Below are 13,692 nucleotides of genomic sequence, written 5' to 3'. Positions count from 1 at the left end.
CAAATTCAAAAATAAATACACATTTTTCATTTGTGAAATTACTAGAAAAAACACCTTTTAATAAATAATTATTGATTAAAAGTAATAGGTTAAAGTCTCACTTACCTCAAATACGATAGCACTCCTCCAACTTAGAACATTCCAAATATCCAATCAAACATATGTCAATCGAATGCAAAAACTAAACCTCGGCCAACCCAGTCAAATTCAAAAATAAATACACATTTTTCATTTGTGAAATTACTAGAAAAAACACCTTTTAATAAATAATTATTGATTTTAGCGATATTTTTTATTTATTATCATTTATAGCAATATATAGCAATATTATGATATATCTACTATTTATTAAAAGTGAATTATGCATGCAATATAAATGTATTATAAGTGTTTTAAAATATATTATACTTGTTTGGTAAGAAATTGACACAATGTATTATAAGTATATTAAAGTATGTGGTAAATATATTATCCATGAATAAAACTTGTATTATATGAGTTTTATAAATTATTCTCGCTAATATGTATTAAAATTGTATTATAAGTATTCAGTGGAAAAAAATATTATTGCTATAAATATTAAATATTTTCTTAATGTAGTACATTTATGTAAATTTCCCTTTTTCATTTGTGAAATTATAACTGAATATATTATTATTGAATGTGTTATTTATAAGGCCACAATTTTATGTCGAAGAAACAAACCTTAATTTTGACATCAACTGCTAACTCAAATCCCCAATTTACCTAATTAAGAAATATCTAGATAAAAAAAATCAATTTAGATATTCAAATCACATAGTTAAATTTTTTAATATATACTAGATTTATCCCTTCTTTGCGATGACAAAGCACAATTAAGTAAAAATGGGTTTTCAAAAATTGCAGGTTAAAAATATTTTTTTGGGTTAAACTATCAAGTTATATTCCAATAAAAAGTTACAATGAGGGGGCTAGATCTAACCTCGAAATACAATACTTAACTGGAAAACCATTTAGTCAATGAACAAAAAAAAAATAGGATTTATCGTAAAAAATGATCCTATATATTCTAACTAAACTATAACTGATCATATCTTTAACTAACAAAAAATATTATCGTGTTATATCAAATATGCGGTGCTACGCTCTATTAGCGTTTATAAAATTGAATCTCTATATATAAATTTTTGATTGTATCACTAATTATTTCTCTATCATCTGCTTGTGTAGATAGTGTTTCTTAACGTGGTGAAGTGTTTGACAAGTAATTTAAAAAATATATAAATAGTGTGTGAGACTTGTTTCTAGGGTTTCTTTGTTGGTTATTCTAGATGGTCTCCTTGAAATAGGCATATCAACTACTTTCTTAATAATTTTGGACAAAGTCGTCGTTAAATAACAACACTAATATCTTGGTAGAGGACACTAATAATTTACAAGTGCAATGTTTATTAAAACAAGCACGAAATCGTAATTAATTAGTTAACTGGTTAACCCTAACTAGATAACTTTGAAATTAGTTACTTGTATGACTTGACATGTTTTCTTTATAATTACATCATTATCTTGATAATTTTCTGTAGTAGTTATACATAAACTAACATATTATTATATAAAATAAATAAATAAATGAAGTGAAGTGAAGGACAAGTAATGCATTACTATTATATAGTGATATGTGAAAGATGTTAATATGGTATTTTGTCGTTTCTCTAAAAACTGTTTATTTTGCATGAAAATCAAATATAGGCGTAAAATCATGACGATAAAAGGAACGATAAATTTTAAAAAAAGTTGTACTGCAATAGAAAAGAAAATAATAATATATACTTCCAGAAAGAATTCAATTATAAAGTTAATTGCTCATATGATGGTCACTTAACTTTGAATAATTAATCATCAAAATTATTTATCTTTTTAATACTTCAAAAACCATTTTATTTACCTAATTAATTTTAATGGCCATCTTCACAAATTTTAGTTTTCTTCAGCAATATTTTGTGATGTGACAAATATGATTTTTTTTAAAATAGTTTAAACATACAAATCATCAATTTAGAATCCAACCCAATACCTTAAACCGACCAATATCAGACAAATCTGATCTAAAAATGGGTGATGGTTTGAATAATTGGATATATTACGAGGAGTTCATATTTTGAATTTGAGGAATTTTGGTGTGAATTTGGAGATTTTTCAAGAAATCAAATGCATACATATATACATTCTATTCATGTATCAATATAGTTATATCTGCAATGTATTCATGTATTTGAGTGTATTTATTTCACTGTTATTGTATCAAATGTGTTTGTTTGTAGTTGATAGTGATTACACATTTGTATTAATGTATCAAAATGTATATATTAGTTGTTATTCATTTTGTATCAGTGTATTGTGTATATTGCAACTTGTTATACATTTGTATCAATGTATTTCAAGTCTATTAGTTCCTTGTTTTACGTTTGTATTATGTATTTGAGTGTATTTTTGTTCACTATAATATATTTATATCAATGTATTTGAGTATTCCTATAGTGTATTCATCAACAAAATACATTTTACATCAATGTCATACCAATGTATTCAAATTTTAAAAAAAGTATAACAACAAAAAAAATTATATATCAATGTCGTACAAGTAATATTTGGTGATGCAACAAAATCAATCAAGAAGAAAATATTTTGTAGTGCAATTTCTTTGTTTATTATGAAAAAAATATTGTGAGATTTCATAGTTCCATTGATTATGAAAGATTGAGATATTATGCTAAATTTTCTTATTAAAAAGATATAGTAGCACAATTTATGCATTGTTAATGAAAAGTTGAGAGTTTTAGGGCCCTAAATATAGTGTTGTCCGTTATACTAACAAATTTACCTTATTTAATGCATTATAATTATAATTATATTCATGTACATAAAAAATAATTATTCACACATATAGCGAATTATAGATAGAAATCTTAGTCATTTTTAGTAAATAACATACTTATAGCTATTCAAATTCAATACAACAACAACAACCCAGTGAAATTCCACAACGTGGGGTCTGGGGAGGGTAAAGTGTACACAGAGCTGACTCCTACCAAGGTAGGACGGCTGTTTCCGAAAGACCCTCGTAGCTATTCAAACTCAATAACTCTAAAATTATAGCTATTTATGTAAGTTTTTCAATTAAAAAAATGCACGGAGGTTCGTTCACTTCGTATTGATCAAAACAATATTCAATATATGTAATGTTGTAAATCAATGGATGATCAGATTCTTAATTAGTGTTTTAATTAATTTTTTTTCTAACTATATCGTTAAATATATATCCCTGAAAAATTTTAAAAAAAATGGTGAAGATGACCAGGGGCAAATTTATAGGCAAAAATTGAGGCATGTCAATCGTGATCTCTTCATAAATTAGGTATTTTATGCCTATATTTTTTAAAATTAATTTTAATAGTACATCCATATTCTAAATAACTTGCCATCATGAAGTGAAAAGACTTTTAGATGAAACAAAAAGATAAATAACTTTGATGATCATCTGAGCAAACAATCCCTCAATTATATATAATAGGGACATGTATTAATTAAGATAAAAAGAAAGAAATTTGACTTAAAAGTCAAGTATGAATCACCCCTTTATTATAATTTGTTGTTTGATTTTTATTTAATACGGAGTTTAAAAAAAAGAAAAAGAAATATTGTCATCTTAAATTATATGTAGAATGTCCTTATTAAAATGTTATTTAATTTTGTAGTCTTAAACATGTCACGTAAAAATTTTGAATTAAAAAATTATAAAAAAAAATAGATGCATTCATCTTTTGAATAGATTAAAAGGAAAAATAAAACAAATAAATTGAACAAATTTTTCAAATTTCTTATATATAAAAATTATAAGTATTTTATTAAAAAAAGTATAAAATTAAACAATTTTATAAAGAACTGCAAAACTAATTGACCCTTCAGATATGGAACAAGAAAGACAAAAAGAAAAAATAATTACTTAAGTTACGATGACAAATAAAATTGATACAATGAACTGATAATGACATTGTACGTGGATTGCGGTAATAATAAACATATATATATATATGACAAATAAAATGTCATGAGATTTGATTTTATAGTCCTTTATAAATTTATTTTTAGTTTTTTAGTTTTTTTTACGAGAGATTTTTAAAAGGGTCAGATATACTTTTTAAATTTATCATTTAGAGTTGATATACCCTTTGTTAGAAAGTAGCTCATATATACTCATATTGTTATACAAATGACTCACATATACCCTTTTCTTTTAACGAAAGTGAAAAAATTAATTTTAAATTTATTTTTTAAAGTTTTTTATTAACAAAAATACATATAGGGGTATATTTGATTCTTCTCACACATAATTTATTTTTTTGACTTTTTCAATTCAACGGCTAATTTGAATTTATTATTTTGATGGTCTAGTTTATTTTTCTCACTAATTCTATCGTAAAATTTATTAAATATGCCGCAATTCTTTTATAGATACAAAAACTAAATTACAATATAACAGCAAAAAAATTGTTTTTAAATTACAATATAGCTGAAAAAAATAGTTTTAAATTTTTTCTTATTTTTTTCTCTTTTTTCCATTCACACTTTTTTTATTTCTCTTATATTTACACCAAAGAATGAAAAAATAAAAATAAAATAAGAATTAGAAACTCATATAATGATAATCAAAAAAGTCAAAAAATAATTCATGCGTGAAAAAATTTATATATACCCCTAAACTTTGCTAAAAAAAATCACATGTATGGGTATATATGTTTTTTGTTATTTCTTTACTTTCTCAAAAAATATATATACCCCATATGTGAATTTTTTTAAAATTAAAAATCAAAAAAAAAATCACTTTCTTAAGATGAAAAGGGTATATGTGAGCTATTTTTGTAACGGTGAGGGTATATGTGAGCAACTTTTGTAATGGTGGGTGTATATGTGAGCCATTTGTGTAACGGTAGGGGTACATATTATCATTTTCATAATGAAGGATATATCAGCTCTAAATGGCAAAATTAAATCAGTTCTAAATGGCAAAGTTAAAGAGTATATCAGGTTCTTTTCCCTTATTTTTATACATAAAAGATCTTTATTCAGGTAATAGTCCAAATGAGTCATGTAATGTTTGTTGAGATTTTTCAATAAAAGCATGAAAATTTGACCCCCCAAAAAAATCATTTTCTTCTCACTAGATCAAAAATGATCTTTAGCATCAATTAATTAACGGTAATAGCTTAATTGCCGTTAAATATGTATTTTTAACGTCAAGTAACACTCTTTGTAAATGTCCCTAAAGTCTATAGTGACACTGGATCCAATAACAAATAATTAATAACGATAAAGGCTTTATCATACTTTGTTAATGCATATATTTATTGCTGCAAAAAATTATTTTTGTTATATAGTGTCTATTTAATTTTAAAATAGTTATAAGAGATTATTTCCCCCATAGAAAATACCGTTAATTAGGAACGGTATTGACAAAAATAAATTAGGAACTTCTTTTTCTAGACAAGTAACAAAAAGTATTGAGGGTCAAGAGGTCAACTCCTTTACGCTTGAACCATCGATCGTATTTTGACATTTTGTAATGATGCATATATAATATATTAGTAGTTTTTAATTGTAAGGCCACCACAAATTCCTGTAGGTCATGATTAATAATTTTTCTACTTAATTGATAGCTAAAGAAACGTCTATGAGCTCACACGATGGTGGAAAGTGTAGAGGAATAGCAGAAGAAAAGTATAATTGGGGGAGATCTTTTGCTAGTCCAAGATCGTTAATTAAGATTGAAAAATTCAACTAAAAAAGAGGAAGCTAGAAAGGAGAAGGAATATTTTGAAAAGAACATTGTTATCAAGAAGACTCTTTAATTTAGGTTTGTTTTGGGTTTCTTACAAATGCCTAATGACATTCCTATTTAAAGTTGTGTAGGGATAGTTCTAGATATTATAAGATCTAGACTATTCTATGACTTACTACAAATATCTAACTCTGTAGAATATTTACACATTTTTTAGATAAATCTACAAGAATATTCTAGTAACTTTATCTTCTACTCTAGAATATCTAAACATTTCTTTAAGATAATTATTCTAGATACTATCATAGACTATTCTAGAAACTATACTAGAAAAATATATGATATTCCAAAAAATTAACTTTATCTTTTTTCACACTCCCCCTTAAAGTCATTTTTTGAAAACTACCCCACACTTGTCGTGGAAGAACTCAAACGAACATTTGAACCACGTCTTAGTGGAATTCTCAGTAGTTTCTTCCGTACTCCTCTTGCTTCTTCAAATGATAAAGATTCATCATCGTCAATTGATCCATGTGAATTATCTCCTTGTTGAGTTCTTGGACTCCCCATTTCCCTTATGTCACGCCCCGGGAGGGTACCCTAGACGTAACCGGCACTCAAAAACCATTTCTGGCTCCCAAGCGAACCACATAGCCTGATCACACATCCGTTCATTCATTCAATCAGCGAAAGATTTAAAAATAAAGAAATAATTTGGCGAGCAATCCAAATCAATGATCTAACTCAAAAAAGAAAGGCCATGAGCCAACAAATCAAACTCCAATCTTTGTCATTTAAAATAGTTCAACGAAAATAATTCAAGAACGGAAAATACGCAATCGACCCGTCACTATCTAGTCTATAAAGCCTCTATCACTACTATTTATTTGGTGCCAATGACATGTTCATGGCTACCTCAAACCAAAATAAAAAGGTCTAACTCGATGCAAGAATAATATAAGCGGTGTCCTCCGAATGTAGGGAAGGACTCACCAATACGCTGAGTGTGTATAGATCCTCGATGGTGCTCCTATTAACGATCTCCTAAATCTGTCTCTGCATCATGAAACGATGGAGGTCCAAATGGACGTCAGTACATGGAATGTACGAGTATGTAATATGGCAGAATGAAACATACCTCAAGGAAGAGTAACGTTGGTTCAAATATCTCAACTCAGAAAGATAAGAAAGACTCAATCAAAGTGTCATAAGTCCAAGGTAAGAATATAATTTTTTTGACAAAGACCAATTCTATACCATACAATCCAATCCAATCATGTACAATATAATTCAATTAAATCATTCACAATTCGATCCCATCCAATCATGTATAATCCGATTCAATCTAATCATATCGTATATCCAATCCAATAATATACCCTTCCATCGTACACTATCCAATCACATATCATATAATCCAATCCATCGCACATCACCTAATCCGATCATATAGAATCAACTCAACAATCAACTCAATAATCAACTCAACAATCAACTCAATAATCAACTCAACAATCAACTCGATAATCAACTCAACAATCAACTCAAAGGACTCAACTCAATAAATATGCAAATAAAATTATGCAATGTTTTACAATCCAACTCAATCATCAACCAATCTCAATCGAACCAATCATATCATGCACAAACCACTCAATTTGGGAGTTTCTCTAACCGACAACAATCCCACCACCTATATATAGGTGATGCACAACGAGTCACGCCGTTGCTCCGTCCATTCATACTTGCCAAGGTATGAACAGCTCAAACCAATCATGGATCCATCAATCAATCAAGTCCTATCATTTCAGGACAATAAAATAGGGAAACATCCGACACGGTACAATCCCTTCCTACGTTGGCGGCGTAGTTTATGGGATTCGAGTATGGACTATATTCTTACCCAATTCGGTGCTCAATACTCCTCCCAAGACTCAATACATGCATAGTTATTAAGTGAGTAAAATATTTAAAATACTCATTTAGCCTCATCGGACTCTTTCAAATCAACTCATTTAGTCTCATTGGACTCTCTTCAAAACACAATCAAATTTGGCCTCATTGACCCTCTTTCAAATCGACTCATCTCCAATCATCAAACTCTTCTCTTTAAAAATCTATATAAATCTCAAAATTTACATTTTTAAGGAAAATAATGCTCAACTCATTTATACTCCAAATACTCATGTTCAAAAATATTTAAAAGACTTCTCAAACTCAAATCATGCTTAAACTCTTTTTAAATCGTAGATGAAAATAATCATCCTTTAAAACTCAAAATAGTGTATAAATAATTTATGGAAAAATGTTCAAAAAAACATTTATTTAAAACTCTTTCTCAAAAGATTATTTATTTTCAAAATATTCGTAAGACTCCAATCAACTCAAATTATGCACATCACATACCACAAAATCACATTAGACTTCAATCCACTTCATCACACAACATCGTCAAATACCATTATTCACATCGTCATCAAACATCATCATCATCACATCATCATCAAACATTATCATCACATCATTGTCAAATATCATCATCACATCAATCGTCAAACATCTACTCCAAGATCCTTATTTTAGTCCTATGTTCAATTTATGGAAGCAAAAGGACATTCTTAACTATCCAATTCATTCCAATCAATGCATATATACACAAAACCATCCACCTCAACTCAAGACAAATTATGACCAAAGAAATCTCATCTTGGGTTCATGTGAATGAAACATGAATCCATACTCTCAACAAAACTCAACTCAAGAATATCGTCAACATCTATAAATCTATATACAAAGATACATTTGAAATCAATAATATAAAAGATAACTATTTAGTAACTCAAGTCCTTAAAAACATCAATCAACTAATAGTCCTTAAAAACATCCTATAGTTTAGGAAAACTTTCAAGAAAACCTTCTTAGGAGGCTCAACTCTTTCACAACTCCTATCCAACACATCTATGGGAATATGGAAGAAATAAATCCATATTTTAGGTTATCCTTACATACCTTGTGATGACTTTGAAGATACCTAGTTGTTGGGTCTTCAATGGGAGACTTGAATCCTTGAAACTCTTGAAGGCACCCTTTGTTGGAGAAGAATTTGAAGAAGAAGAGGAAGAAGAGAGGGAAAATATCTAGGGCTTTTTAGAGAGAGAAGGAGGACTGAAAAATGGTCCAAAAACGTCCAAGAATGGTGTATATATAATTAGAGAAAAGTCCAAATTGCCCCTCCTCGAAAATCTAAAAAAATGGGCAAAAATCTTGCTGGCGCTATAGTGGCTCGTCGCGCCACTGCAGCGCCAAGCCAAAATAGGCTTAAAACCCTGCACATCTAATAGTGGTGCGTCGCACCAAGCCCCCAAACTACTGAGGCTGTTTTCTGGCGCTATAGTGGCGTGGGGCGCCACTGGAGCGCCAAGCCCAAATTTCGCCCAGGCTTGAAATTCCTGCAGTACTAGTCTGTAGTAAAATGGCCATAACTTTTGACTCCGAACTCCAAAAATTGCAATCTTGGTGGAGTTAGAAAGAAGACTCAAAGATCTTTAATTTAGTAGGTCGTGGTCCACCCAGTTCTTCATATACTAGGAGATATGGTCATTTGAAGTTGACCCTTATACTAACTCGTCCGAAAACTTAATCGATTGGAGTTCTTTGGACTCGACTTGGTGTTAGAGATCTCTTATGACCCCTAAACACATCTAACACACTCCAAATACTTAGGAATTAATCCTATCCCATATATAAAACTACAAGTCCTTCGGTTCGAGTCTACACACACGTAAAGAAATATTTGAGTTTTTGCGAAAAATTTTCTAGGGTGTTACACCTTAGCTTTCCGACAGTTGTACTATCTGAAGAAACATTAATGATGGGCAAGTTCAAAATTTCAGGGTTCAAGATTCTGGTACCTGCTCATTCTAATGCAACTCCATAATACTAGGGGATTTCATTAGTATTAGCCTCCTCATTCGAGTCGATGATGATATAATTTTCTTGTGAATCCTCGACACCATAATAGAATCCACCACCAGATTCTATTTTTAACTCTTCAATAACCTATATTTCAGCTTCAGAGCTTCCGAAAAATATATCACATGTCTCTCCACCTAAAATTTATCTTTCAAGGTCAGCTTTTTCATCTATTTGAGCTTCATCTTCTTCATTTGCTTTCAATATTTGATCTAAGCCCAAGATTGACCACGATATAGCTGAAGATTGATTAGAGACTTCAACTTCTAATACATCTCTCTCAATGCTTTCTCCGTAAAGATCACCACTAACATATATAATTTCAAAAACTGCATGTTCAAGATCTACTTCCTTGATTTCTACGATAGTAGCTACCATATCACCAGTATGAACATTTTTGAAAGTTTCTTGATTCATACTGATCATATTGGTGTCTTGTTTTTCCACATGATCGACTGCATTATCTCTCGAAACCTCGATCCAGTCTCTTTCAAGGTTTATGGAAATCATGGCATCTATTGCTCGAGCCTTAGCTAAGAAGCACCCTCTCCAGTCTTCTTCAGCAGCTTTCTCGGCTTAAGCCATATTGCTCTCCTTAGCTCGACAATATCTTTTTATGTGTTCTATTTCACCAAAACGGTACTGTAATTGCTAGAAATCTCTTTCTTCATTCCAGGCGATCTTAAACCACCTGATAATCTAGAGAACGACATATCTCTTAATTTTCCTCTAAAGTTTATCTTGTAGGCTATAAGAGCATTTCCTTCCCCTTCTATGATAAATACACCAGCCAACTATTTGTCTAGTAGCTTCTATGATGATAATAAATTCTCAAATTCCTCCCAAGGATGGTTGTTGAGCCCATCCTTGAATTGACGTCACGAAGGAAATATATTCAGATTTTAAATCAGAATGATAATTCTTCTCATTCGTGCTTCAAAGATAACCTCCTCTGAATCCACTAAAGATATCTATGAACATAAGTTCTTAATCTTCAAAAAATATTCGGTAATAGAAAAATTACCTTGAATGGCGTTAGCCAATTCATTCTCAAATATCTGCAACCGAGTTTCATTCTTCTTATTGAACAATTGATCGAGGGTCCTTTATATATCATGAGCTGATTTACACCTTATAATATGATAAAATAAACTGGAGAAGATTATCCTCTTCAGGATGAACTCCGCCTTCGCATTAATCTACTTCCACTTCTTGTATACGCTATTATTTTCTAGTTCATCATTAGGAAGACTTGTGTTACTCCCATTAACAATATTCCACAAATCGTCACTCACAATGTATGATTCCATACTGTCTTCCATACCTTGTATTGGACTGGTTCAATAATTTCATCCTCAGTCCATTAACACAACCACTTAAATCTATTTGGACAAACCAATTGAAACAACCACTAATCCGATCTTGAAATAAAACTCAGAAGCCAATCAACGGATATGGCTCTGATACCATGTAGAGAAATAGTAGAAGAAAAGTATAATTGGACAGACCTTCTGCTAGCCCAAGATCGTTAATTAAGATTGAAAAATTCAACTAAAAAAGAGGAAGCTATAAATGAGAAGGAATATCTTGGAAAGGACTTTGTTATTAAAAAGACTCTTTGATTTAGGTTTGTTTTGGGTTTCTTATAAATGCCTAATGTCATCCCTATTTATAGTTATGTAGGGATAGTTCTAGATATTATAAGATCTAGACTATTGTATGACTTACCATAAATATTTAACTCTCTAGAATATCTGCACATTTCTTAAATACATCTATAAGAATATTCTAGTAACTTTATCTTCTACTCTAAAATATCTAGAAATTTCTTTAAGATAATTATTCTAGATACTACCCTAGGCTATTCTAGAAACTATACTAGAAAAATCTATGATATTCCAAAAAATCAACTTTTTTTTTCAAAGAAAGACCATAGAGAAAAGATTTCGTATGTGTTGTGTAAGTTGGAAAAGGTTCAGAATAGTGTGTAACAACTTGTCCGATCATTTTGAGTATTAGCTGTTGAAGCTACTTTTGATGATAATATGAAGGTACTACAAAAAGAAAAGAATCAAAGAAATCAGCAAAGATTTCTCAACGGTAAATTAAGGAGGATCTACAGGTCAAGAATAAAGCAAAGAAAGGAAAGCTAACAATCAGCAAAAGAAGAAAAGCAGTAAAAAGGATTCTACAAAGAAGGAAATAATACCAAGCTGATTTGCAGACAAATCAAAAATTCCAGACCCTTAATTTATGGAGGACAATCAGTCACTCAATCAAGCAAATCCCATGAAGAAGGCCAACATCTCCAACGGCTAGGACTACAAAGCTATCAAGACTTTGCCCTTATTCTTAGAAAGAATGATACATCTTCCTTTTCAAGGATCAATTCATTTGGGTTGCACTCAGCCTCAACAACTATAAATCGACCAAGACTTTGGCTGAAGTATTCACTTTTTCGAAGACATTCATACAAATCTTTGTTCTACTTTAGTAAACATTTTTATTCCTAGTGAATTTATGTGTACTCAAAAAGAAAAGAGAAAATTAGAGTGGTGAGGCATTCTATCAAAAAGAAACTGAAAAAAAAAGAGTGATCAAGAAAAGAATTGAGTGTAGATCTAGGATCTACTTTTGTTCCATCTATAACCTTACTCAAGTTTTAGTAGAACACCCTTGCAATCCAAGGGGACTGGACTAAGATCCACATCGAATCCCAACCAGTATAAAAACATCTAGCGTCACATTTCCTTCTTGCTCCTTACAGTCGCATCTTTATATTTGATTTTATTAGTTAACTGTTTTTATTTTTATTGCAAGTCGACTAACGAATATTAAAAATAGTCAATCCACCCCCCCCCCCCCCTCCTGCACTTTCATTAGCACCCATTTTCCTCTAAATGACACTTTTCATAAGTTAACATGTGTTTTACGACTTGTGGGGATAGTGGCACGAGTGCCTAGGGATTCTGATGCGTTTTAGAAAAAGTAAATCAAAACTAGGAAAGTATATGATGAAATTATAAAATCTTAGGAAATTTAAAAAAAAAAATCAAAACTAGGAGTGTGAAAAACTTAATATATGTTTGAACAATTTATTGTTCACATGAACTCTTGTGCTTAAATTGTTAGCCTTATACATATGAGAACTTACGTATGTGCATATGTTTTCTATGACAGAAAATAACTACCTTCTTTGGGTTGCATCACTAGCTAAATTACAATCTGCTACTACTCTTTTCATCAATTACTAAAAGAGGTGAAAGGATTTTTTTTAGCTACCTAGAATAAGAAAAAGATATGATATAAATGTAATTTTTTTGTCAGTTAATTTCTCTCTTCTTAGTTCGGAAGTATCTATATAGGCTAACCCTTCCAATTTTTAAATGTTTGAATTTATTTAATTTTATTTCGTACTTTAGAGATCGATCATAAGGTTCATATTCTTCTATAATTTTTGTAATTTGCGTTACAAATATTAACATGGTAGCAGTTAGGGGAGGCAAAATGAGTGCTAAAATTTATGGTCATTCGCTCGATCAATCCATTTTGAATGAGTGACTATACAATCATTTTAAAAAGTGGGTTAAATATGAATTAACTCATATTATCCATCATATATAAAATATGAATAACACAGGAATATCCATCAATTGCACTCTACTTAAAGTATGTAAGGGCAAGAACCTCTAAAAAGTACACTTATTAATTAGGGTGTGTTTGGTATGAAGAAAAATACTTAATTTTTCAATACTTTCCTTAAATTTACCACCTGAAACGGTCCAGATATGGGATCCAATTTCCGACCTGACTCAACCTTAACCCGACTCCCGACCCCAATCCATTTTTACCCGACTCATTTTTGACCAACTCATATTCGACTCGACCAACGCATAGTAGCT

Source organism: Solanum dulcamara, chromosome 5, assembly GCF_947179165.1.
Source record: "Solanum dulcamara chromosome 5, daSolDulc1.2, whole genome shotgun sequence".
In the NCBI taxonomy this organism is placed as follows: Eukaryota; Viridiplantae; Streptophyta; class Magnoliopsida; order Solanales; family Solanaceae; genus Solanum; species Solanum dulcamara.
Note: the sequence above shows the minus strand (reverse complement) of the source record.